A 26,011-nucleotide genomic window follows, 5' to 3' on the forward strand; every position below is an offset into this window, starting at 1 on the left:
TGGAGAAGTCACGTTCCTTCTTTAGTTTAACTCGTAATCTGAACAATGAAGGAGACTGAACGATACTGCTATTTTTCTCCTTTCGCTTTTTCAATAAGTAGCCTATTTTTCTTCAAATACTGATCTTCCTGTGTAACTGAGATAGAAAGTGTCGCTGCTGAGGGTTGAGGGGAATCCATATGCTTCCTGCTCTTCGAATACTGCTCCTCTGTAAAGCAGATATTCTGACAACCAAAATGTCAGTGACTCCAGAACACAATCTGAATACTTACAAGGAGTGTGAGTGTGATGTTCATTGATTCCATTACTAGGGATTCTTATCAGGTAGTACTTAACAAAGATAATAGGAAGAGAGGAGGCAGATCTTTCTCAAGTAGGAAGGGGATCAGGAGATGGAGAAAGTGGAGAGGGAGGGGAAGGGAGGGGGATTAAAAGGAATTAATATGTGTTACGTACATGTATGAGCTTCACGTATGGAATGTAAACATTATGTACTGCAAACATTTATTATTAAAATAAATTTTAAAAATAGCTGCATAAAGAAATGACTAGACTTAGTTTCTGAGTCTGTACAATTAGGAAAAAATTCAGAGTTTAGCTATTTTAGCTATAAGGCCTCATTTGCTATTGCTTTTGGCTCAATACAAAAATTACTTCATTATTTTGTCACCATCTTGAACAGGGGAATGACATAATTTTGTTTTCTTGAATCCCCTTGCTAGTTATCTTCCATAATTTGGGGTTTAGTACCTACTGGTCAATTCCTCTCTGACTGACCTCAAACTCTCCACTTAACAGATGACCCCCAGGAAGTGCAGAACAATCTAACAGTTTTAAGTGTACAGTCTATAATATTCTACTATGCATTTATAGAGACATCTCAAAGGTAGCTGCACAACAGAATCACGCAGGATTTTAAAATACAAATTATTATATACCTACCCACTCAAGGAACCAAAATTTAGAAATTATAAATGAGAAGAGCGAATGATTCTGCCAAACCCAGAGTTCAGAACCACATTTTGGTAATGGCTGTGAAAGCAGAATAGAGGATCTTGGTTACAAAGAATTGGGGGCGGTGAGCAATTAGAGAGGATTACTCCAAGTATCTGCTCCAAAAATGTGCATGATTTAGATTTACATACTCAGTTAATGTTTGTTTCTATGAAATATTATTGGGAAATCTGTCCATGCATTACTTTCATGATAAGTATTAGGAATCTAACACTTTTGACACCTGCTAAACCAGTAAATTCAATTCTAGAAATTTAGGCTGAAGAAATAACCACATATGGCATAAATGCTTAGTTTCAAGACATATTCACTGGAATATAGTTTATAAAAATGAATGTGATAAGAAACTTAAATAGTCATAATGTAGTTGTTTAAGTAAAGTATAGTATATATAATGGAATGCATAAAACCATTAAATCTACGCCATGAAAAAACATTTTTTTGGGGGGGGGAGGTTTGAGATAAGGTTTTGTTTGTAGTGCAGGCTGGCTCTGAAATCACTATGCAGCCCAGGCTGGCCCTGAACTTGCAGCAATCCTCCTGCCTCAGCCTCTGGAGTGCTGGGATTACAGGCATGCACCACCACTCCCAGCTTGAAAATATTTTAAAACATATAAATAACTTAGGAATTTTACTTGTGGGTTTATACCTAAAAGAATTAAGAGCCTGCACAGAAATATTCATACAGTCATGTTCACAAGTAAATAGCAGAGTTACCTTCAAGAGTCACAAGAAAGAAGCAACTGAAGTGACCACTGTTGATGAAAAAACAAAACTCAGTACATTTAAGTGCTGGAATATATTCTGACACGTGCTAGCGCTGCATGGAGCGGGATGACTTTATGCTCAGTGCAATAGCTGGGAAACAAAGGTAGAAACATCGTGTGATTTCAATGCATAAGGTGCCTAGGTCACTGAAGTTCATAAAGACAGAGCATGGAATGGTGTGTGCGGGCTGGGGAGAAAGATGGGAGAGTTGCTGTTTAATAGCAGTGGCTGTGCAGAATGGGAAGGGGAGCTCTACAGATGGAAGGTGACGGGGCATAAGGGTGTGAATGTACAGGATACTAAAACTGGTAGCAGATGCTAATGGTGTGCTGTGTATATTGCACAATAAAATAATATTAAATGACAATAAAAGCATATCATCTATTTTCATGTTTTAAAATCAGGATAGTAAGAGTTGTTTCATATCTATTAATCAACAAACATACCATCTACATCCCAGATGAATACAGGCATATATTTACGCATAGAATCATTTATTCCCAAAGAGACAACAGTGTTTACTTTAAGGAGGAAATTTTTAGGTATTCTGTATCCTTTTCATGTTTTCTAAACTTTCTATCACAAACACAATTACTTTTTGAATCAAAGGATTAAATATGTATTATAAAGAAATAACATATCTATGTATCTATATATTTCTTACGTATAGGAAATAGAAATTACTTAAATATGAATACATTTATTGTCTTATATAAGACATATAAATATATAAAAATGTATATTTAAAATGAGTATAAGAAATATATATTATTTAAAGAAAACCAAACAAAATAATTATAGTGTTCCAATTTCTATGGGTATATACATGGAAGAAAGGAAGGAGTGTAGTAAAATCCTAAAAATGGCTAAAATATCTTGAAAAGGTTAAAATTTTGCATTGGGTAACATAATAAGAGACATTTTTGTTTCCATTGCTTTTTGTATTTTCTTTCTTATGAGTCCATATTTTCCGTACATTTCCATTCCTTGTGGGGAGCTGGTGCCGATGAAGAATACAACTTTATCCCTTTTTACCCCCTTTCCCTCCCCTACCTCCCCAATCTCTTGAATCTCTTCCTATTTGAAAAAATCTATCCCCCCTACTTCAATCTATCTTTCATTTTGCTCTTTATTTATATTTGGGTTTTAAAACATAACCTCATATATGGCAGCTGAAACCTGGTGATGAGTTAAAACAACCTCAAATATTGCTCTCTAAATCAAAACACACAATTTTAATTGGTGCCACTGAGTTCAAAACATGGGTGCCAACGCAGGGACATTATAAACACCATTTTCAGTTCTTGATGGACATATAAACCACATAGGCTCTCTCTCTCTCTCTCTTTCTCTCCCTCTCCCTCTCCTCTCTCTTTCTCTCTCACTCACAAGCACACACACACATCTTATGAGTCCTCCACATACTTCCTGTCAGAGAGATGCAGGCATAAATATCTTCTGTGTGATACATCAGCACTTGCTCATTTCACAGTGCTTTGCTCTGCAAACACATACTACAGCTAGTGACGGGCTATTCTTAATAACTTCTGAGGCAGAAATAGCAGAAACAGTACGGTCTGATGTGGCACTCCAAAGCAGTTTGTGTCTTAAAAGTTTTTCCATTTAATTAATTCTCACAACACTTCTGATTGAGTATAAAATTCTGTGAAGACAAGCAGGTCCCTGGACTACTGAAGACATTAGTGCCAGCATGTCAAGTTGTTTTCTCAGAAATAAAATCAGCCAAGTGGGAGCACTCAGATGCTACCACAAATTCTTTATTTCTTAATCCCTAAATATTAAACAAAGTAGTAAAGATTCAGGTAAGTCCCTGCATTCACATATTCATTAAACTACCAGGTCATTTTGAAGCCCACTGAGGTAGTACTTTAAGAAGTGCTCATACCTCTCAAATAGCTTTCCTTGAGGTGTGTCGTCAGCTTTGAACTAGAGAGGTCTCTGAGGCGTCCCCATATAAATACACAAACCACACAGTACACTTAATTTCTAGCATGCACGTGCCTGGCACTGGGGAAAATGTCACTGTGATGAAGGTTAATTCAACCTGAGTGGGTTCTACAATCTAGGAATGTAGTGAGAAAGGCACCTATTTCCATAGCAAGCAATAGCATTTTCTAAATCATCCCTCAAGGGCTCAGCACTCTTCTCCTAGCAGGTCAAGGATTTTAGTGAAAAACAAACAAACAAACCCATTTAGTCAAGAAACAATAAAACCCAATCCTGGTGAGAACAGGACAGGTGCATTTTTACCTGACTGGTAGCAAGTTGGGATAATCATTTGGGCGTGCGAGCTTGCAACAAAGAGCTATTAAAATACCCACAAATTATAGTATTTATGTTAAGGAAAAAAATGCAGGATGGTTGAGAAAATTATGATACACTGATCTAGTGGAATATTATTCTTTTTTTGGAATATTATTTTTCTGGAAATGAAGGGAACAGGTACTAAGAGAATGTGTAGCTGACAAAAACTGCAAACTAGTTGTGTTTTAAGGTTGTTAAATAAAAGAAAAGATTTAGCAATGTGACTGAATGGTATAAATATGGTCATGCTATTTTTTCTCTACATGATATTGTAAATGTTGTTGATTTTAATATTCACCTTTAATGTTTCTGGTTCTGACCCTTATCTTCTTGCTTCCCCAGTCATGTCCACTATCACTGGTGATTTAGTTTAGTGAAATGAATAAGTAAATAAACACCTGTACATGTGGTTTTGGAGGGTCTTTTCTTCTTTTGTGAAAACTGTCTTGTTTTCCTCTAGTCTATACTCTGTACAAGGCAACCAGAATACCTCTAAAACTCCAACCTGATCTTTGTCTTCCTGTATTAAAATTGCCCAAGCATCCTCATTGCTTTTAGAATGAAGTCCAAATCCCTTGCTGACAGAAGTACAGTGCCATTTAACTTTCCAGTCTCTCCTTTCCTTCCAGATTGGATCCGGGCTCAGGGCTATTATGCTTACCCTGATTTGTACACTTTTCATCCTGCTTCCATCCCCCAACTCTACCTGGGATTCATCCTTCAGATTTCAAATGACATGGTTACCACTTCTGGGAAGCCAGCCTTGACCCTCCAAGCTTAAGTAGGGTGTCTACCACTAATATCCCTTTAACAGGCTGCATCTTCTTTAACATAAGCCCTGTCCATTGATTCCCAACTACTTCTTTTATTCTCTTTATGTTCTTTTCCCTTAGGCTCCAAATGGGTCTTTTTAGATCAATAGTCTACCTTTAGGCCCAGCAAATAGATTCTTCATAACTTTTTATGTAGTGAATGAAAATTACTTTCATAATATGATATAGACTAATCTCACAAGGGAAAAAACATTGAATAAAATAAAACAGCAATGGTAGTAGTTGGCTAAATCATAACTGCCCTATGCTCTTCTCTTTCCCCCAGGAGTTTTGTGAAGCCAAAGGCTTCGCCATGCATCTAAGAGATATCTAGGTATGCTGGAGGGGTTTGTCATTCAATCTAATATTCAAAACATTCTGATTTAGTTTATGCATTTGAGTTTCTTAACTGTAGGTAGCAAACTGTGGTGGGCTTAGTGAGTGGTTTGGGTTACGATCAACTACCATAATAAAACCAGCTATTCTAGTCTATTACTGCTTCTCAGAAGTCGTTAAAAGATAGAAAATGAATAAAATGGATGGCGATCCTTCTAGCTGGAAACCCCCAATTCCTGGAGGGGTTTCTCACTGTGGAAATGTTAGGGTTGGCAGCAGAAAGTAAAATATGACCACTTTTGAGACAAGAGTTTCAAAAGCATTATTTGGGGCAGATGCAGCCATAAAGAAATCTTTAAAAGAAGGAAGAAATAAGGGTGATTTATCGTACAGAATCAAAAAATTCACAGAATCATAGGGTATCAGATATGAAAGAGAAGATAATAATTTTTCACCTTCACCCTAAGCAAAAAGACTCAGAAAAGAGTTGCCCAGTGACGAGGCCTTGAAATTGTCAGGACTAGAACACCTTTTCCAGACATTAATACAAACGTCCCCACCATCACACTGGAATGGCCAGATTTACTGACAGGTCCACAAAAGCAACAAACTCTTTAATATTTCAACAAAAGTCGACCCCAATATAGAGACATCAGACAAACGTGTATGGAGACAGTCAAGAAGGCTCACTGGGGACATGTCAGGTTGTGTTTTCACCTAAGAGCTTCCAAAATAGCAGTGGAATTCAGCAAGGGGAAGCCATGAATGGGAGCAAGTGGCTGTATTTGCTTCAGTGGAAACAGACAGACCCCCATTCACATGTTTCCAAAGGAACTGCAGTGGCCTAAAGCAGAGTGAAAGAGGAGTAGGTGGTACGTTAGAGTCCTCAGAGAATTCCATGAGGAAAATCTGTTAAAAGTACTAAATATTTCGTATTAAATATTGAAAAGACACCACATTTAGAGCACATTATACTCATAGCAGAGACACTAGATATTTGCTCAGTTCTTTCTTCACTACAGAAAACATGCTCATTTTAAAATGATCGCTGTATTATTATGAGTTGAATATATGTCAACTACATTGCATATTGTATAGAAGAAAAAAGTTTTTCTCCTAACATATTTGTTCTCCAAAATGGAGGCTGTTTGTCCACTTATTGTTGAGGGATAAAAGGGCTGAATCACAGAAGGGTATAATTTCTAAGGAGAGAGCACTTTTGCCACAGAGTAGGAGGAAGGGTAGAAAATGTTTTCATAAAGAGTGACTATTAGGGACAAATAAGAGCTCTATTCACCAAACCTGTACACATCCCTTTATCCTTGTAAAACAAGCTATGAAAGCACATAATGACTAACTGCAGCAAAATTACTCACATTCTAACTTTGCATAATTGCTAAAATGGTTCTGGTTTTTTAACCCTCCCCCTTCAACAATTTGGTACTGCTAATTTTTTTTTTCAACCACAGCACAAATGGTTACAGCAAACGAGTGTACCAGCCACATCTGCTGTTCCAGAAAGAATTCACTCTCCCGTGCCAAACCCACGTCTATTGGAAGAAATAAAAATAAATTGTGAGCAGGTTCAGCAAGGGCCCAGATAAATCCCTCAGTGACCACATGGGGTAGATCTATTTCGTGTAGTAGGCATGGCCTGAGCTGGGATCTGGAACCAAGGGTCTCTCTCAGCCTGTCTTTGTCACTCAATCGCTGATAACAGGGTAGATTAGCTCTCTCCTTCATTATCAGGGCAACTATTTAAAAGCAGGACTGTGTTTATAACCTCAGAGGTGAAGGGCAATGAGCTACATGTGTTACAATAACGAACAATCATCTTAAAAATGATAGTGATGGGGCAACAATAGTATTTGGAAGGTCCCCAAAACACCCTTTGCTATTGTCTATTTATTGTTTGACAATTTTGCTGATGTAGCCTATTTGATATTTCAGTTCATATGTTGCAATAACTATCCTAGAACTTGGAGTATTAAGATAACTGGTATTTGCACAGCCACTATTAGCTGGAAATCTGAGACTGGCTTATTGGAGAAAATGAGGCACTTCTGCCTTTGGTACAAATCACCAAGCTCTATGGGGAGGCCAACAAATGGGGTCTTGGCCCTGAGCAAGGAAGGACACAAATGGCAGAGTTCAATCATTTGTGACTTCTGGTAGAAGATGTTAAAACAAAGAATCAGCTTATCTAAAATAAAGAACCAGTTACTCCTTTTTAGAGTAGCAAACAAAAGCAAATTCCAGCATAAATATTCATTGGCACTCAATTTTAAATTGGAATAAGGCCTGAAAATACTGGGCCTGAACACATTTTCTTCTATCATTCTTTGGGGCTCAATTTCCTCTTTATAAAATGAAAGGATTAGATTAAACTAAGTCAAAGACTGCATGTAGCTTTAGGTATCTAAAGGATGCCTCAGATCTCAGGTAAATTCTGCTACCTGAGGCCTTCTGGATCTGGAGTAGCATATAAACTGGCCTCCTTCTCATTCTGGCACTAGTTTCCAGATTTGTTTTTACAAGCCTCATAATCTATAAATATTACAGGATGCTTAATCTCTTTATGCTATAATGTTTCTAGAAGATTACAACAGGATATAAACTTGCACACTGAACATGATTAAACTCCAATATGCCAATAAGAATGAAACAAAGCAAAAACCATGAGCAGTAGGTAACTATGGATAGCAGGATTGCATTTATTTTGCTTTTTATTTTCATTTGATTTTTCAAAAACCAGTGAAAACTTCTCAGATTCCCAGAAGCCCCACAAACCCCACTTAGAACACAATGCTCCTACTGCAATTCATTTATTTTTTTAAACACAGAGCTGAAAGCTAGCCAGCCAAACAAACACTAGCTTTAGAGGTGAAAGACTTGTGTCTTTCATTCTATTCTGTATTAATGAATCAGGCACATTCCTATCTCTGTGACTCAGCTCCTTCGCCTTCAAGATGCCCACTAAAAATGTCTCTTGAAACTTCAAATGGGCAGCTGAACTGAAATATTTTCTTCTAGCCTGTTCTTCTATGTTTAACGCAATCATCTAGTACATTCATATGCACTTTCAAGGTAGAGCAAAATAGACCTAAACTATATAACTCAAGAATAAGTACTATGTTCTAGTATTCCTTCTGTAGGCCTCATACAACCATTAGAACATGGTAGCACAAAAATTAAGCTAAAATAGGGCAACAAAACATCATCAAGGAATGAGTGAATGAATGAATATGTTCAAGTATGACATTATTCTCCATCTTCTTGAGTTTAATGAGTCTGTATCGGTCTGTGTGGGGGCCTCAGTGAGTGCCAGAAATTCCAGAAAATGATAGGCAGCATCAGCTACACCATTATTTGGTGTGAAAAGTGAATGAGTGTGGGAGAGGCAGGGAGGAGCTACAGACAGAAAAAGGAAAAAGAAGAAGAAACATCTCAAGTGATGTGAGGCATCAGAGGTAGATATCAGAATTATTCATCATATTGCTAAATTTCTTTACTCATTATCCCAGCAGAAAATAATAATAATAAGAAGAAATGTAAAAAGCAAAACAATTTCTCATGTGTACCATACTTAGTAGAGAAAATAATTATTCATTTTTTATTATAAAGATGGTAAAACTTTGACTATATTTATTTCTCTCTCTTCATGGTATTTTAATGATGCCTGAACAAAATATCATTTCTTCCTCTGTTTCTTAGGGTTGTGAATGGGGGAGTCAGGCAAGCATTCATGTGAGACAGTTTCTTCATGAAAACAGTGATAGTCATTGCAAGAAAATGGGGGGAAATATTGATTAAAACATAAATAATCCTTTAATTTAAAACTTCAGTGGTAAAAACTGTTAAATTTTAGCAATTTTATTTGCAAACTAGTTTTTCTGTATAACTTATATGTATATTTGTGTATATGGTGTATGACTGCATAAGTATGGTTGGTATGAGTGTCAATGTAAATATGTACTCCAGTTATATGCAGTTTTATATCTTACTTTCATTTAGTATTATATCAGAGATTCACGAATTTTTAAAATTCTTCAAAGAAGCTATTTACTGTGTAGTAAACAAGTAGTCCAATCTGCCTTTACAGATAAACACTCCAATGAAATAATCTTCTAATGACCAGAAATAAATATTTAATTTTAAATCGAAGACCAGGATGCAACACACTAATCTATCCCACACTGTCCTAAATGACACATTCACTCCAGAGTTGTTTGTTTCTGACAATAAGAATTTCAAGAGGGACAACAGGACATCAAAAATGCCAGGCATGCATTTCTAAAAAGTGTCAAGTATTCACCTACTCACTCCTCATGTATTATCAGATAATCTTATTTCAATCAGCCACACAACATAGATGTTAAGTCAGACCCATGCCAAGTACGTGACTTTCAAACTCTCTGATATTGAATTCCAAAAGCCTACTTGTCTCAAGACAGTTGATATTTTAGATGGAACATTTAAGGAACAGCCATTGTTGATATTACTTTATTATTATCCCATTCCTTTCTACTTCTGTAACAGGTACATTGTCAGGAAGCCAACTGTAGAAGGACTGGATCAGGTTGTATTGCAGAAATATTAACCTGGTGCCATATGTTTTTGTTGAACATAAAGACAGGCAGTAAAGAAGCTACTACAATCATCCAGCCAAGTAATGAAAGGCCCTAACTAGGGATGCAGAATTTGAAAGCAAAAGGCTGCTGGAAGAACATTAACTAATCAGCTTAGACTTGTGGAAATTCTGACCCAGCAGATCTTTTTCTAGCGTCTCTTACTTTAGCAATAATTCCTAACATGAACAGCTATGGAGCAGAGGAGATACACTAATGTGTCTGATTTGATATAAGCCAAAATATGCATAATTCAGTCTTTCTAGGAAACATGCTAAACTGAGGTTTCACAACAAAGGTGGGAAAAAGAAATAGTGGAGCAATTTTATGTTAAAACTAAAGGCTCAGTTCTGGTCATCAGCTCAGGTGATGCTATTCACATTTAGAAGTCTATGGACTGCTTGAGTAAGTGATTTGTTTCTTTCTTTGGGAATCCAAGCAATACGTTCATGCACATGTCTTAACAAAGAGGCTGGGTAACTTGGTGGAGGCACACACCATATATCTCCACACAGCCTGAACAATTTCACCTGTGGCTAAAATTCAAAGAAATAATCTTGCCTCTGATTCTGACAGTCATCCTCTGACCAAAGAGCTTCCTATATGAACCCTCAGGGGAGAGGAAAAATGCCAAGGAACAATGACAACAAATTCCCAAACTGTAATGTACATATTTCATAAATTTACTAGACTTTGAACATTTAATCTCAAACTGGGGATTTGAGATAAGACCATTAATTTCTATTTTTAAAGATATAACAGCAAACACAGTATCCTCGCGGTGCTGAATGTCACTAACGAAGGCCTCGGTGGGTACAGACACTCCTTGAACTCGGTACCAAGGATGCAGCACCCCGGGGCCACATTCTCACAGGCAGCTTGGTGAAAGCTGCCACCCACCTCCCCACTCCCTGGTGTCCACAGTCATGGGTCTGGGGTCCATTAACCGCCACTTTCTTGTTTGGCCCTGGGGTTTGTTCTACAGTGAAAGTTGAGGTAAAATAATTCTTTGGTTACGTCTACTTTTAAAAATGAAAGAATATTTTCTTTCAGAAACTACATTTTTCCTAGACGTTTTATCAGTAAATGAGGAGCCTCTATCAAAGGACAGCACAACGTACTGTGAAAATGACCGTGCTTTTGGACCTCTTTTCTATTTTGTTTACCTGGTCCTGGGATACTGCAATTACTACCCTTGAATGAATGGTTATTCAGCACTCAAGAATCAGAATGGTTATTTAAATCTATGTAAAACACTGCTGTGCGATAAAAACAGCAAGTAAAACCAGACATGACAATAGCTTTGCAAAACAACAAGGAAACAAACTACAATGACAAAAGGCAAAACCAAAAACACAGTAAAGCAAAAGTATTTCAAGAACAAAACCCTCATCTTCTCAAATGGAACTTCTACACAAGTTTTATTCATACCTTTAATTAAAATTTGCTTGGTAAATACATCCATAGATTTTTAAAGTAAAATAATAAAATATAGCCTAATGGAATTTGTTGACCATCAGTTTTTGTTTGTTTTTGAGACAGTCTCCCTATCTAGTTCCAACTGGCCTTGAACTCACTATGTAGCCCAGACTGGCCTCCAATGCATGGCGATCCTCCTGCCTCAGCCTTCTGAGTATTGTGATTATAGGAGTGTGCCCCAAGCTCAGCATGAGTTATCATATTTTTAATTTTATTTTTAAAGAGATGTGGTCAACTAAGTAGCTCCAATGTATAAAATTTAAACTAGTGTAAGGCTCAGAAGTTTTCACTGGTAAAGTATTAATGTAAGATTATTACTAAGATTCTTCCATAATTTTCCTACAGTTAATATCCATGTGCCTCATTCTTATGCTTGTAAATATTCCATTTATCTGATTATGCATGATAAAGAATGCTATTCATCGACAGAAGTAACATCTGCTTTTAATTTCCATTAAATAAGGAATTTGTCCTTCTTTTGACAAACTGGGAGCTAAATGAAGGAGGAAACACAAGAGAACTAACGCATTGCTTAAACTAGACCTACATGTGTTTCTTACCTAGGTTCCTCCTAATTCCCAGACTTCAGCCAAATGTCCAGAAGTGCTAGTCTCAATGCAAAATTAAGGGACTACATCACGTGTACTCAAAAGTTTATCAAACAAGGAAAGTGTGTGGGTGCATGAGATTGTCCCCTCTTCCTGACTAAACGGGCATAGTAGCTCATCACAAGGCACTGGATCCTTTGGAGTTGGGAGAAACTTAACAGAGGACATCAGTCATCCCTGAACTCAAGGAGTTTACACCCCAACAAAAGAGTATGTTGGTAAATATCTATAACCTGCACTTGATAATGTCAAGAAATACAGAAATATATTAAGTTTACAGTGGATTATTCCCAATCTGGCAGGCACATAGCCACTGGAGTTATTTTTTTTTTAATTTATTTTATTGGTACATTTTAGGTATACAATATAATGACATTCATCATTGGAAATTTGTACCTTTACATAATCTCTCTTGGTTCTTATTTTTTCCCCATTCCCCTGCCCTCCCTTCAACCCCTCCACCCCTCCCTATTTACGAAGACTTTGTTTTCCTTTTTTCATTTTCTCATATTAATCCCATTCCCTTCTTTCCTTTCCTCTACCCCTCCCACCTCCCCTTCCCCTTCACCCTTTTTCTTCTTATTTCACATTATCTATTATACCTTTTAGTCCTTATTTACATTTTCAGTTTCTCACACTAGAGAAACTATTCATTATGTACACGTGTGTCCTATTTATTTCACTTAAAAGTATCGCCTCAATGTGCATCTATTTGGCAATAAATGTCTCTAATTTCTCGTTCTTTATGGCTGAGTAGTACTCCATTATATAAAAAAAAAACAATTTCTTTATCCAGCCACTGGAGTTTTTAAAACCACAGTACTAAAATACCTCCTCTCTGTCCTGGAGACAGGTAGAATTCTTGCTAGAGGTGGATCCATGTGGGTGTGCATGCACAAACCTGTTTTTGAGGAGAAGGAAAGTAGATCTTATTTCCAGCAAATGATATGAATAGAGAAACAGACAACAGGCTAGAGCATATATGGAGAACAATCAAGTGGAGCAGGAATTTAGAAATCGTCCTTATCATATCCTTTATACAAAGAGCCTTATTTTGTTCCCATTTTGTGAATGAGGAAACTGAGGTCTAGCAATCTTAAGCAACTTGTCTAAGGTCAGAGCTAAGGTTGGTATCTGAACCTAGACTTTGTGGGTCCCAAGTTGTTCTGTAAGTAACCTCTCTATACCACAGAAAGGCAAGCCCCTGACATAAGACCGTAAAATTATACTAGGACAAATTGTGAAGGGTAACGTGTGGTTAATTTCAGTTGACAACTAATCTGATACAATTAAGGGATAAATATTAGGGCGAAAGAAGGGCAGGAGAGGGACGTACACAGTGCTCAAAATAAAAGCACATTACAGGCTAGCAATTACTTTTTCAAGAGAGGAAACTCTTGTTACATTAAGAGAAAGGGCATATACACTTCTGATGCAAATTAACTCTGTGTAGCTGTGTGTGGGGGGTTATTTTCAAGAGTTTTGAAAAGGCAGCTTGCAAAATGTGATTCTGTTAAAACCCCATTGTCACAGTTGTACGCACTATTCCATACCCACAGATGATCTCAGCTTAAAAAGTAATGTTATTTTTAAGCATCAAAGTTTTTTCTCCTTGTGTACTACAATTTAAAATTCTTTCCTCAGAGGAAAGCTAAGGGAATTTAATTATCATTGTGAAAATTAAAACAACAACAATGTGCCCCTGAACAGGAAGCATGACCTTCCATTCATTAAAAACCATCACGCTTCAACGTACTGTACACTAGGAATTATCACTGTTCGCATAGCTTTGGGTTTTTAAGAGAAGCTGGAGGAGGACAGGACCACAAAGCAAGATGGTAAATTATTCCCTAAACTTCTTAGTGAGTGAGCTGACTGAGAAACAAGAAATCTATTTTTTTTTTTTTTTTTGGTATTGAGGGTCGAACTCGGGTCCTCGCACTTGCAAGGCAGGCGGCAGAACCACTGAGCTACATCCCCGGCCCGAAATCTATTTCATTTTAAAGGAAGCAAAATAATACTAGATCTTGAAAGATTTCTTGATGGTTTAAAGTTCCAAGTACATAGCATCAGATAATTCCAGTCAAGGACCTCTTAATCTAAATTCAAAATTCAACAGACACAAAGCACATAACCATCTTAGGAAAGGCTGTTTCAAAACACATTCGCTTTTTATTAGCGTATTATATAAAAATTATGGTAATTTCTTAATAAAGTTATGGAAACAGAACACATTATTAATTGTATTGCAAATAGAATATTTAATTAAAGATGCATTATGTTGATAGAATTTAGCATCTGGCACTCTGGTTTTGCAGACTGTGTAGGGTAACATGAAAATAAAGAATCACTATAAATGCCTTCTTGTACTCCAGTCCTTAGTAGAATCAATTTTTCTTGCAAAACATTTAAATTTCATTCTACTTTGTTGAAGATATCTAAAAGGCGTATCCAGCCCACAGCCTCATGCATCGGACATGCCTGTGTTATAATAAAAAAAATTGCAAAGGAAGTCTTGTTATTTATATACATGAACAAAACTGTGTTATTTTATACAGGGCCCAATGTAATTCCTCTGTATTCAGTGCCACAGAGTGGACATGTCCCATAGGATGAGGAGAGAAACTCAGAAGTAACTGGCACAGATAGTGCCCAACATTTTGTAGGTCCATTTCCATTACAAAGTGCTTTTCTAAAGCATTTGTTAGTGAAATGGATAATCCTTTATGGACATCCAACCATTTCTAACTTTCAAAACAGACACTGTGGTGACTTTTATCAGTTCAACCAAATTGTCTTCAATATACTTCACAAAGTTTTCCAGTTTCTTTTTTTCATGTCAATTAAACATAGTCATTGTGGACTAATGAGACCTATTTAGTAGTGATTCACAATTTACTGCACTCATACTGTTTCCTGCAGGGCTTTTCTTTTCTCCCACTAAACCATAATCATATCTCATTACCATTGCTTTCTGACTACTTTTTGGTTTAAATTTTGTTGCTGGCATTTAGTTAAGAAAAAGAGACTTCCATGATATGTATAGAAGCTTTCCTTTTTAAAAATATCAAATCAAAATGTCTCCAAATTAGAAACACTGCAGGCAATTTATATTAAGACAGCTAATCTCAACAACAACAATAAAACACCAGAGGGTTCATTCGCTCCCTCAGTTTAAAGGTTATTGCACACTGCCATGAAATGTGTAACAAACCTGCATCCACTCACTTCTTTTGGTACCAATTACCTCATTTTACATAAAGTAGAATGCAAAAGGTCTTTACACTTCATCTGACCCCAAAGAGACCGTCTCCAAAGTAGCTGTAATCTTTTATTACAAGATGCAGTCACAGACTATGCATGATAGCACTTCCAAGTGAAAAGGTACAACAGGGTCATCTAAAAACACTGCTTGCTACACAGATTTACACAGATAGATAGACAGATAGATGATAGATAGATAGGTAGATTACATAGCCATGTGTGTTTGTTTACATAAATTTTGTACACATTTAATAAAACAGAAAGCATTTTGGCAATTCTGATATAAAACAAGTACATTTACATGTTTTCTATATTTTCTTCATGAAATACCCATAGAAATATACACTGATACTTAGCAGACTTTCAATTGTAAATGATTTTGACATTTTCAACTTCAGAATTTTAAAATCTGGATATGCAGCCTAGGGGCAAAGGCAATTTATACATCTCAACCTCAAGACTAAAAGAACCGGGAGCCCTGGGAGTGGGTCCAAGTGGGTGGAGGAGAGGAGATTTCTCTGTCTCCTCCCTTCCTCACTGAGGGTCAGTGCTGTCAGAGAGGCAGAGAAGTCATGGCGACTCTATTCCCCAAGACTGCATTTGGCAGCTAAGGGAATGGTACAGGCCCAGAAGTCAGCTTTGCAAATGAGTAGAGGAAGAAACAGAGTAAAATAACCTGACATACCCCAAAATAAAAAGCCTAAGCTCAGGAGTGGAAAATGGAAAGGGAAGAAGGTTAAGACTGCATTCATGAGAACTTGTTACAAAATCTGGGCCTTCAGATGCTAAAGGCAAAAGCTGAACACAGTGGTGCATGCCAGCAGTCCCAGGGACTCAGGGGGCTGAGACAGGAGGAGGATCACTTATGCCCAGGAGTTTTGTGTTCAGTCTGGGCCACAGGGAGATCTTGTCTCAACTATAACAACAACAACAACTCTAAAGGCCACAAAGTGCAGTAAGTTCAACATGTTATTCAACCTTTTTGAGGGATCTCAATTCTCCAAATGAGCCTCTGGTTCTCTGTAGAATTATAAAATATTAAATTATACTATGCAACGCTATTTATTCATTCGGCCCTTTAAGTTACCAGATGGAATGAAGGGTCCTGAAAGACAATCAAGCTCCATGTTTATTTGCCAGTCCTCAGGGGAAAGACAATTTTTGAAATTTAAAAAAAAAAGAAGAAAATTTCTACACTCATCAAGAATTGATGCTTCCTGTCACTTATTAACTACCTCTGTCCAAGTTTTAAGAGGTATTGTTTACATGAATGTGGTTTTTTGGCGAGATAGGAGTTCATGCTGTGGACGAAACTGAGACCATGGTCATCAGTTCTCATGTTAAAAAGGGTTCGACTGAAAAGATTTGGGTCCAAGAAGTAAAATGGTATGCGAAGTATTGAAAATATAGACCCAAATATAGAAAAAAGGAAGGAGCAGAGTGCAGAAATGAATAATTCAGCTCTAAAACGAGGGATGAGCCACGCCAATAAACACAAGGCGTAATTTAAAGAGAAAATGTCCCCTGATTGTTTTAAGTCATGACCAGATTTCTCCCCCACACACTGAAACCAAAACTTAAAACAACGAAATCCAGACTTATTTTTTCTAAGCTAAAACTGGCAAGAGGAGCTTACTTTTTAAAGAAAAAACTCATTTTTTTTTTTTATCAGAGAACCTCTTTGTCAGTTTTAAAGGCAGATTAATCACTTTCGCAACCTACGGAAAAAGTTTTCTGGAAAGCATAACAGCCTGAGAGTGTAAATGACAGTATTACTTTTCCTGTAGCTCCACCGCCTACAAATTCGCTCTCATCCATGACTCAGCATGAGGTAAAAGGAGCTAATGAAAAGGGCCACATTTCCTTTTAAAAATTGTGAACTTTCTTTCAACATGTAGAACTGTTAAAAAAAAAAAATCCTGCAAAGCTTGATAGAAGAGTGAAGCAGCTCTCCATGAATATTCATTATTAATAATATACCTAGAAATTTCTTCCCAATCAATGCTAATAATAGGATTGTTGTTCTTTCCCCAACCAAGGCAAAACAGTACAATCAATTGGGGATTAATACACACTTTTTATATTCCATTCAGGGGATTGTGGGGAAGTGGGGAGAAGGGATAGAAATGCTGCTTTGCTGAAACCAAGATTTCAAGAGGAAAGATAGGAAATATTCAGTCCTCTGGTCAAGTGAAGGAACCTGTGCTGGGGCTTACCTTGCTTAAGAAAGATTGATTTGGCTGTTTAAAGAGCTTTCTCTGGAAAACCGATGTGCACATTGTAAGTATCCCTCAAATATTTATTAAGTGCTCAACTTGTGCTGGACACTATGCATTGGAGGGGACTGGAAGTGACACATGATGGTCATGGTCAATGGTCAATATCCTTCTAGGACTTACAATGCATGATCATTTGGGAGATGCTGGCAGCCGGTGAAGGAGCATTTATCGAGCAGGAAGTATGAGGGTTAGGAAGTTCAGGGAGAAAGACACAGGACAACACAGCAAGGATATCTGAGGTAAGTAAGACCAGAGGGATTGCTGAACATTCTTAAGAAAAAAGGTACATATGTTGAGATGGGGCAATAAGGGGCTGGGAACATGAGCAATGCTCCGGGCAGAGGATCAACCTACTGATGAGTTTGTAAGTCAATGTGATGTTGGGAGGTGAGGCCTGATGAGAGGAGGTGGTCACCAGGGCTGTGGCCTGGAACGGTCCATCCCTCCCACCCCTTGCTTCTAGAAGTCATGGCACAAACTCTCTCCTTTCCCAGGTCCCTCTTCCATGGCACCCTTGGAGCCAGCCAACCATGGACTGAAAACTCTATAAACTGTGAATCAAAATAAACTCCTCCTCCTTTAATTATTGGGTGCCCAATAATGAATCCAAGCAGGCAGGTAAGTAACTAGGACACTTGCTAAGTGAACAAATTGCCTAGGCTAGGCTCATACTTTTGATCTCCCTCAGCTTCCCAAAGTGCTGGGATCATACGCCATGTGCCTGGCTCCTACCTAGCCTATTTGTTAAATATTTGTCCTTATACTACTGGGCTCAGGAGATGAGGTGTTGGGAGTAATTCAGTCCAATTTCCAATTTAGGAACAGCCTGGTGGATAGATTTAGGTGGGGGGTGGATGAGTGGTTGCAGGGATTTTACCTGTGATCCACAGGTGTTGATGATCTGAAATTGCTGACCAGCAGTGGGGCTGGAGAGAACCAGGAAGATTTGTGAAATGTGAAGGAGGGGAAGATTCACGATGAAGAATAGTGGTATCTAGAGATAAATAATATCCAAACTCCTAGCTTCAGAAATTGGCTAGACAGTGAGCCATTTAATTAAACTATATAGGAAAAGAAAGCATTCTGGTGAGACACCTGATGAATTTCTCTTGAGCATAATAAGGCTGATATTTCCATGATGAATCCAAATGTACCTGGCAATAAGCAGTTAAACACACGTGGATGTGAAGTGTAAGAAAGCGTGGTAGAACAGATTTATATAACTAACACTACAGTCCTTGTAGGCAGGGACAGCAGTGCAAGAGTCTCCAAACCAACTGCGGGAAGTGGAATAACAACATGCCCTTGGAAAGGCACCCGTCCACATACACCATTGCCACCACAGAAGAAAACAGCATTTAAGGAGAGGCTGGGGAAGAGGAGCTAAGGAGATCCTGGAAGCAGAACTGTCTGGAAAGGTGGGCAGAAAACTAAGAGTGTGGTGTTAAGGAACCTTGAAGGGTTGGCTGGATGGCCTGAGTGAGGCACAGGTTTTCAGAGGTGCAGGAATGTAAGGTAAAACTTGGGGGGAAAAAGGACTGAAAATTGAAGGAAAAGTGGCATGAACAGTGGAACCACAGTCACCAAGCTGAAGATGAAAAGAGAGATGAGGACGGATGGGGAAATGGAAACAAAGGTAAGAGAAGGCAAATGTCAGCAAGAGCAGCACAGGAGCTCTGTGTGTGACGGAGCTGGAAAAATGAGAGGGAGCTAATTTTATGATGAAGGAGTCATAAAATAGCCAAGGAATGACAAGACCCATGGCTGAATAGAAATGAGCGGGCAAGGGATTGAGAGGCTACTGAAAGGCCCAGGAATCTCTGACCAAGACTGAAACGGCCAAGACAGACAGAAGAGAGGGAGACCTTTGCTCTGTGGTCAATAAATGAAGGCCAGGACCAGACAATTTCCTGATGACAGATGACAGCAATGTGGAGGCAAGAGTATTACGGTCAAATTCTGTTAACCTTAAATCAACTTAGAATTCATTCAAAGGAAGTATTTGGTAAGGTTTCTCTCCTCAAAGCAGGTGGGCAACACCTCTCATGTCCTAGCATCCCAAGTATAATGCCACTTTGTCCATATTTATTGTCCCTATAATTAAATAGTAATATAGATGTGGCTGTGGAGACATTCAGTAGATGTGACTAAAGTCCATAAGTAATCAGGCTGCTTTAAGATTATTCCAGATAATCTGGGTAGGCCTGATTCAATCAGTTAAAAGGCCTTCAGAGCACAGCTGAGGATTTTTTAAGGAAGGAGAAATTGGGTTTATAGGCAGCAGCTTCAGCCCACTCCCTAAAGTTCCAGCCTCCCCTACTGACCAATCTGCTTGATGGCTGTCAGGTTGCCAGCCAGTCCACACAGTCACGCAAGCGACTTCTCCACAGTGAATCTCCTTTCTCCTGCTGGTTCTAATTTCTCTCACAATACCTTCCATAGGCATCAACAAATAGGCTGACCTTTGACTTTGGGTAGAAAGTAGACCGTACATGCCTACTCTGTTGCAACACTAATCTCTCCTCAGTCTTGCTGGGTAATGCTTTCTGGCCTCAACAAGACTGTGAGGGTGCTTCTGGAAAAACATCATTCCTACTATCAGTTGAGAGCACTGAGAATACATCTCCATGGGCCTTTCAACAAGACAGGGACTTCCTGAATACCAACAAAACTTCCAGCCATCCCACAAAGAGAAGGCAAGCAATTACACAGCAAAGAAAGCTACCAAAAATGATTATATAGACAACCAAGTAATTAAAGGCAGGAAGACAATCTTGGTCATATTTTTAAAAATTGGGAAACACAGTAGCTGTTAAGAAATAGAATTGCAATGGCATCATTCTTGTGGAAAATATGACAAGATGGTTTCTGTTACCTTCTGGTAAAACTGCTGTTGGTACCTTGACAATTTCATTATTGCCCAATGTTAGTGTGGAGAATATAAACTAGGGTTTAAAGCTGAGCACCTCACAGTGGCTTTTAAAATATAGTGAGATTTAGAATTGTTAGTAAAGGTAGATCTTGCTTGACCGAAAGGACTATTTTTAAATCTTTTCATGTGAATGCTAGTATTGTTTTCTAATTTTAGTTTAGTTTTCTCTAACATGGAGATATAATGAACATGTATGATTTTTCTATGTTCAGATAATTTAAAGCTTAGAACATGAAGGAGAACAAGTCACAGTGATTGAATAGGACCAGGTATAGAATGTAGGCATCCCATCCTTTTTCCAGTATTCTTGACACTACCCACACTGCTGGGTAAAAAGGCTTTAAAACAAATCCACATCCACACCTCGATCTTCCCAACTTTCCCCACCCTTAGGAAAAGGTCACTGGATGCTTTTGGCAGGACTCAGAGATTGCTTTGGCAACTCCAGACACATTCCTGGAATCCATGTGCAAATGCTGGTCAGAAGGGCCTGCTTCATTCCCTTTCTGGTATTACTCACTTGGTAAAGGTTAAGTGTATATGAATTATCATAAGTTTATTTTTATTCTCCCACTACCCTCTGTTTTTGGTAAGTGATCACTGACTACCAGCACAGGAAATACATTTCACTGAGTGATTTTTTAAAATCAAAACTCCATCTGGGCTGGAACTGAGACAGGCTTAGGGATGATCATTTATAACATTAATATTTGCTTCCCTAAGCCATTGAAAGATGTTCCAAGTGGGGATAGGGCCTCCAGCTTTTCCTGAAAATACTTCTAAGGTTGAATCTCAGCTCTGCTAGCAGCCAGCATGCTGGATGCAATAGCAAGACTGCATTGGTGATTATCTTGTGAATCAGGGCTCCGTGGCAGAGAGGGCCCAAGAACTCACTCAGAACCACACTGCAGAAGGCTCATCAAGCAGGTGCTGAATGTGGTCTCCTCACTTGGACAAATCAAATTGAAAAACAGAAAAAAAAAATGAGAGAGAGAGAGGCTGAGCTGCTAAAAGTAGAACTCAAAGTAAAAAACAATATTTCCCCTTTAAAAATTCTGAATTATAAAACTTCCTCTCTGTCCTCCAAATAGACTAATATTATAATAGCTAAGTAATATGGACCAAGGAGGGAAACACAGAAACAAAAATGTAAATATGGCAGGGGAGGGGTGGCTTTGGAAAGAGCGGACAAAATTCAAACCCATAGCAGACATTCAGACAGTGGCAAAAACAAAGTATAGAGCTTTAGTTATTGGTCACCAAGCTCCTGGATCTCAGGAAGTCATCAATCAATCAATTGATCAATCGGTTTTCCAAACAAGGTAGAAGTAAAAAGAGACAGAAAGGAAGAGAAGAAAAGGAGAGTAGAAGGATTGGGGAAAGATAACAGAAGGTAATGGAAATACAATAGTCATTCAACTTGCAAATGGGCTACCACAAGCACTAGACCTCTGTTCAAGTGTTCTGCTCTCTCTCATCAGGGCAGGGGGAGGCAGAGGTCACTCTATTCACTAACTACTGAAATTACTGTTGGAAATCATGGGTGTCACTGTTTCGAGAGAGTTTTAAGTACTGTGTCAAGGACATATGAATGTAAGGACAAGCCACTTCCTTTCAAAATCTCACCTTATTTTTCCACCATACTATATTTAAGATCTAGGTTTCACAGTTGCTCCTGTGAAAGAGGCTGTGCAACAACTTTCTGGAAGGAAGGAAGAAAGGAAAGGAGGAAGAGAGGGAAGGAGAAAGGGAGGATGAGAAAGGGCATAAGAGAGGAAGAAAGGAAGGGAAAAACTGACAGTTTTTCATCTGCCTTTGTAACTATTTATTGTTAGAGCCTATTTTACTTTGTCAATATACTGTATGGGTGTAACCATGCATGCATAATCATACAAACTCATTAAAACATGCATGCTGTGGTTAGGGTCTGGGCTGTTCCACAGAGGTCCACATGTCAAAGGCTTGGTCCTCAGTGTGCCACTACTGGGAGGTGGTGGCGCCCTTCAGAGGTAGGGCCAAGTAGGCGGAAGTCAGGCTCACTGGGCCTGACTTTGAAGGAGTCACTGGGACCCTGACACTTCCCTGTGTTTTTCACTTCTCTCTGGCCTGTGCTTCCCAACATGATGTGGCTTCCTCACTACAGGCTCCCAGAGACAGGGCTGACCAGCCATGGATGGAACTGCCAGAACTGTGAGCCCAAAGAAAACCCTTCCTCCTTATTAGCTGATTATCTCAGGTATTTGCCACAGTGATGGGAAGCTGATGAATACAGTACATATTATCTACACATTTATGAACATATTATATGAATCATAATATTTATGTAAAATAGGAAAAGTAGGTACATTTGAGAAACCTAAAAGATATATAAATAAGTCTATCTTCCCAAATCTCAGCAATAATTACTATCAATGTGTATTTCCCTTTTGATTCTTTCTTTTTTCTTTTTGTACTGGGAATTGAATCCAGGACCTTCACCTTGAGCTACCTCTCCAGCCCTTTTTATTTTTCATTTTTAGGTAGGTTCTTCCCAAGTAACAAAATCTGCCCAGGGTGGACTCAAACATGTAGCCTTCCTACTTCAACCTTCCAGGGTACTGGGAATGTAATTGTGTACCATCATATCCAGTTTCCCTTAAGATTTTTTAAAATGTCCATAATTGGGCCGGGGATTTAGCTCAGTGGTTTCATTGCCTGCTGCTCAAGCACAAGGTCCCGAGTTCAATCCCCGGTACCAAAAAAATGTCCATAGTTACTTAATATGCGGGAAAATATGTACACAAATAAGGATATATATTTACCTTTAAAGGAAAACATTTTAAATGTAGACAAAACAAGGGTGTTACTTCACACTTCACTTAGGAGAAAATGATATGAGAAGAATGTAGAAGTTTTAAATTCAAGACCCTACAATTATACATAAGGAACACTGGATATTCCAGATGAAGTCTTTCACAGCTCGAAAGTACGGGGAAGAGAGAGAGAGGGAGATTGTTAGGTGGTCAGCAGAGTAAGATGAGTGTCTTATATGAGATTCCCTCTCTGTAGCCTACAAAATGATTCTTATTCATCCCTTCAACTCAGCATTATTGTTAATACTATTGTTCCCGTTTTTGAAATAGGAAAGGAGACTGCGAGGTGACAACACTGCTTAATTTCTTCAACTCAGCAAGTGGCGGAAGCAGAACCTAAATGATTACCATAATATATTCATTTAGGGTGGGAGCAGTGCTAGAATGGACTTGGAGCCTCTGTGGAGCTACACCACAGCCTCTGAATATCTTGAAACTCTTTGACAGGTGGAAACGTTAACAGAGACTGTGTGCTGTTGTCTGAGGATGTGCCACCCTTCTCACCAATGTGAATGACTGCTTCTGGAATCGGCTCAGTGGTCACAGGGACAGTCATGGAACCATCACCCACCAGGACAGAGCAAGGGGCAACCTCTCTCTTCCCTGATTCCTATCAAATTAGACGAGACATGCCTGCAATAATATTTCTGCAAGCCAAGAACAATTCTGATATGTTCAAACTTCAAGAATTCAGATTCAATGTTTTTAAGCCTGGTTTTGTGGGATGCAGAAGTCAGACTCTGAGCTGAGCCCTTGCACTATGAAGTGAGGAGCTTAGAACTGCATTTGCAGTACTGCTCCCAGAGCCCCTCTTCACTTAGTACCCTGCAAACCAAGCAGTGTTTTCCCAATGTTACCTCTACTATTAAATGGATAATAGTGAACCTAATGACAGTAGCAGAGGTGAATGGTGATGTGTGGCACTTAGCATGTATTACGGCAAAGGAACTACTTCCACATCCTACCCAGCTAAAGTTTGCCATCTCAGGAGTGAGTGAACAACCCACTCACACTATTCTTTCTTCAGAGCTGGTGCCAACAAGCTCAGCATTGGCTACATTGCTTCAATTCTATTCAACTTCTATATGTTTCAGGCAATCTCATCAATCGGTGTGAACCAAAGCAAATTCTCAGCCCTTCAGAAGTCTATGAAGGACCAAAGCCTGTCAAAGAGCTATGTCCTTTCCTAAATCAAGTATGGACTTAAATCAATGGCCGGAAATGAAATAAGAATTAGCAAAACAGTGTGAACCTCAGTAGTTCAAGCAGGGTCCTAAGTCACCAGATATTTGGGCTAGGCATAGAGGCAGTGAGAGGATACATAAGAGGCCAGCCCAGCTCCTTTCTCTGAGCCACTGCTAATAGCTCATGATGTAAAACAGATGGTGAATCTATCTTCCAAATCTGGTCAATCAGAAAAAGAGGCATTTTTGTTTGTTTGGTTAGACAGAATAGATAAGAATGATCCAGAACGATCGCGAGGCAAAAACAACTGGTGAGAACCCATTTCTCAGCATCTTTCAATCAAGAAGTCCACGTCATCAGCAACACTAATTTAATAAAAGCCCAGCGATTGTGCTATAATTGGATTGCCATTCTAGCTAGTGGGTTTCCAGGGTAACCATGCTTTTACCACAGATGAAATCCACCTAATAGCACAAAGACTAAGGGCTTGGGAAGAGTCAGCATCAAACAGGAGGTCAAGAATTTAGTCTGAAGACAGCTATTCAGACATCATATTAGTTACAGTGGACAGTATTCAAAATCCCAGCCTTGCTATGCACTAGCTCCATGATTTGAGGAAAAACATTTCACTGTGCTAGACCTTGTGCTAGACCTTTCACTTGTGCTATACCTCATCTCTTACATGAAAAGACCATAGTACCTGTCTCACCAAGTCGTTCCGAGAATAAAACATAGAACTGAAAACAGTAATTGGTACATTTTAAACCCTGACTACATGTTTAAAAAACAACAATGAAGCCCAACTATGACAGATGTCCTGAAGTCTAGATATTCAGAGGCCTCGTAAACTAGAAAAATAAAGCTTCTTTTTTAAAAAAAATTATAACCTTGAAGGAAAAGCACGCTGAAAGCTTCTAAAAGGAGCCTAAAATGGTTTACAAAGCTATGTTGTCTTATGGTGGTGCTCTTGTTATTACTGTTGCCGTGGTCCTGATTTCTGGGAATACGCAGCCTTGTCAGAGGCTATTCAGCAAGACTTAATTGAAGAGGGCCACAGCTTTCAGGCCACAAATTAAGGATGGGGAAAGGCCCTTGTGTAGGGTGGAACATCTAACTGGAATGTTTCCTAGCCATAAGCAGACCCATTTAGCATGTTTCCCATCAGGGAAAAAAAGATTCATCTGCCACATAAGGAGCCGGTAGGAAGGAAAAGGGGGAATTTTCCCTTTGAATAAAAAGAGAAAAAGGAAAAAAATGAGCTTTTAAAAAATTATGTCGCTTTAGTATATAACTGTTATGAGGTAGGATATGTTTCGTTATGGCTGTTACTATCAGAAAATGTATCTGAAGTGGAAGAAATACCATTTTCAGTTTTAAATTCTTCATGCTGACCACCACAACCCGCTCCCCTCTGCATGGAATTAAGCTGCGGAAGAGAAAACTAGAACTAATACAGACCTGTGCTCATACCCACAAAACTTTCAGGCAACAAACAGAAAAGCAGAGAACAAGATAAAGTTTGAGAGCAA

At 38.6% G+C, this 26,011-nt stretch overlaps 1 protein-coding gene across 22 annotated transcripts in view; it reads right to left on the reverse strand.

Moving 5' to 3' along the window:
- Window positions 1-26,011, reverse strand: part of Lpp (LIM domain containing preferred translocation partner in lipoma) — an 847,859-nt gene that overhangs the window by 459,457 nt on the left and 362,391 nt on the right. The window contains exon 1 of one of the 22 annotated variants that reach the window (XM_087187015.1): window positions 12,802-12,826. The exons of the other annotated variants lie outside the window; for them this stretch is intronic. The gene's annotated coding sequence lies outside the window, so the exon portion shown is untranslated. Of the gene's footprint in view, window positions 1-12,801; window positions 12,827-26,011 lie in introns of those variants that run through there. 22 annotated transcript variants of the gene reach the window in all.

The sequence above is a fragment of the Heterocephalus glaber genome, unplaced genomic scaffold, assembly GCF_053883595.1.
Source record: "Heterocephalus glaber isolate CG9 unplaced genomic scaffold, H.glaber_assembly_v1.0 deba00001504, whole genome shotgun sequence".
NCBI classification, from domain to species: domain Eukaryota; kingdom Metazoa; phylum Chordata; class Mammalia; order Rodentia; family Bathyergidae; genus Heterocephalus; species Heterocephalus glaber.